The sequence below is a fragment of the Bufo bufo genome, chromosome 9, assembly GCF_905171765.1.
Source record: "Bufo bufo chromosome 9, aBufBuf1.1, whole genome shotgun sequence".
NCBI classification, from domain to species: Eukaryota; Metazoa; Chordata; class Amphibia; order Anura; family Bufonidae; genus Bufo; species Bufo bufo.
The window spans coordinates 226,758,263-226,760,935 of NC_053397.1; the positions used below are offsets into that span (position 1 = coordinate 226,758,263).

The 2,673-nt window shown below is 46.7% G+C and overlaps 2 non-coding genes across 2 annotated transcripts; both read left to right on the forward strand.

Annotated features, from left to right (window-relative positions):
• Window positions 1-681: 681 nt before the first annotated feature.
• On the forward strand, window positions 682-796 carry LOC120979981. The gene has a single exon (XR_005774462.1). It is a non-coding gene; the product is annotated as a U5 spliceosomal RNA (small nuclear RNA).
• Window positions 797-2,309: 1,513 nt separating this feature from the next.
• LOC120979980 lies at window positions 2,310-2,424 on the forward strand. Its single transcript, XR_005774461.1, has one exon. It is a non-coding gene; the product is annotated as a U5 spliceosomal RNA (small nuclear RNA).
• The last annotated feature ends 249 nt before the right edge of the window (window positions 2,425-2,673 follow it).

The window sequence follows — 2,673 nt, forward strand, 5'->3', positions numbered from 1 at the left end:
GGTTTGCTAGGAACCGGCTCATTCTCAGGAGGGAGAACAAGTCCGTCCAGGACTGCCGCAGACTTATCCATAGTATGCTGCAGGACTACAACATCTCGGACGTCGACGAAGAAGAAGAGGACTAAACCCCTCTCCTTCCCCTTCTCCCCCCGTTTGTATTTGTCTTCTCAATAAAGATAAGGACATGTGATTCCCCCTCCCTATCCCCTCCTTCCCACCTCCCCTTCCCCTCATCACTGTCTAAATGCTTTGTTGGAAGGTTTTGTGATTGAATAGGTATGCTAGTGTAGCATTCATTGCGATGTATAGTGTGGGTTAGCCCGTGCTTTACATAACAATGCCATGCTCGCAAAGACGACTGTAAGTAATTTATTATGTACTGTTTCATGGCCTGTGCTGCGTCACAGTACTAATGTATGTAAGTATGATGACTGATCGTAATAAAGACGTTTCAATCAAAGAGGTGCTGAGGAAGTGAGCTGATTTGCATATTACCCAGGATGCATCTGCTGTGTCTTCAGAATTGTTACTTTTTGTTTCAACTTCACTTATTGTAAAGTTTTAGCAACAGATGAGATACATTGTATCCGGCAGAGGCAGCATGTGACCTGTACACAGCGCTCTCCGTGTGTGTGATGAGCGGCCCCCGGGCCCCCGGCACTGCCGGCCCCTGGCAGCTGTATACTCTGGTTTCTCTTCAGAACGAATAAATCTTTCGCCTTTTACTAAAGATTTCCGTGGAGAGGAACAATCATGAGTTTCATGCAATTTTTTGATGCCCAGCGCTCGCTGGGCTTCCTGTTCTGGTTAATAATAGATTGGATGATGGGAGTTGTTGTAGTGGTCGTTTTGGTAATATTTCCACAAAAATCTTAATTCTCTGACCTGTTAGAAAGCTGCATGAAGTAATCTTATCACCAGTGACTATATTTTTGAGTTATAACCTCCCTTCTTATTCTCCGCTGTGTCATGTGACCAGCATGCTGATCTCCGATTGATAAGGGGCAGGAAGTTATTTACTGTTCCATTCCTATGAGACTGACGTCGAGGCTCCCATAGGATTACATAGAGAAACTGGCATTCTGTACACACATAAGAGACTGTTGTTATTCGGAAAGTCAGAGTGCTGGTCACATGACACAGCTGAGGATCAGAAGGGAGGTTAAAACTCACAAATACAGTCATTGGTAAGAAAATTAATTTCAGTATGGTTTACATCATGGACCTTTCCAACAGGCCAGAGAATAAACATTTTTGCGCCAGTGCTTCTTTAATGATAGATTGGATGATGAGAGTTGTTGTTCAGGCACTTGCTGGGCTTCCTGTTCTGGTTAATGATAGACTAGATGATGAAGGTTGTTGTTTTGGTGTTTGCTAAGCAGAGAAGTTGTCCTGAAAACACAGTTAAGGGTTTTTCAGCTTGGGGTGTGTTAATGCAGTGGCTGGGTTTGGGGTGGCCCCAACGCTACGCTGGGTCCCCCGGACACCGTTGAGGTGTTCACTACGTGTTGCTGCTCTCCGGAAGGGATGGAATGGCATGGTGCACCCCAATGGTAAATTAAGTCCAGAGAGTCAGGGTCTGCAGTAACCAGGGGGCTTCTTTACTGGAGGAACTCAAGTGCAAAACAATACAGGCAGTGCACTGAGCTGGCTTCTCCAGTCTCCTCGCTGTCAGAAGAAGGGCTTGATGCTGAGGAAAGGCCTGAGCTAGCTGTCCCGCTCTCTCTGAAGGCTGGTACCCTGGTCCAAGGCTGGTGATCCAGGGTCTGTGGCAGCGTATCCCCGTCTCAGCGTCTTCTGGTCACTCAGTAGCCTGGCAGAGTCTCCCCTCCAAGCACTGTTCCCTAAGTGCAGCACACTAGGGGCTCTGACTGCTCTCCTTATACACAGTTTTTGCTGGACTAGAACCTTCTAGTGGGACGGGTGGAGTGGAGAAACTCAGCACAAACAGATACAATGTTTCAGCTCCTGTCTGGTAAGGCTGGCTTCCACTGTGGGATCATATTACACCAGACCTGCTGCTGGAGTCTCTGCCATGTACTGAGTCTGACTGAGCGGCTTCACACCGATCAGCGCAGTCAGATGAATCCACTCCTCCGGTTCAGTGAAAGGAATCGATTCAAAAGAAGGATTCGTTCATGAACCGGACATCACTATTATACGGTATATACACGGCTTATTGTAAAGTTTTAGCAACAGATGAGATACATTGTATCCGGCAGAGGCAGCATGTGACCTGTACACAGCGCTCTCCGTGTGTGTGATGAGCGGCCCCCAGGCCCCCTGCACTGCCGGCCCCTGGCAGCTGTATACTCTGGTTTCTCTTCAGAACGAATAAATCTTTCGCCTTTTACTAAAGATTTCCGTGGAGAGAAACAATCATGAGTTTCATGCAATTTTTTGATGCCCAGCACTCGCTGGGCTTCCTGTTCTGGTTAATAATAGATTGGATGATGAGAGTTGTTGTAGTGGTCGTTTTGGTAATATTTTCACAAAAATCTTAATTCAGAAAGCTGCATGAAGTAATCTTATCACCAGTGACTATATTTTTGAGTTCTAACCTCCCTTCTTATTCTCCGCTGTGTCATGTGACCAGCATGCTGATCTCCGATTGATAAGGGGCAGGAAGTTATTTACTGTTCCATTCCTATGAGACTGACGTCGAGGCTCCCA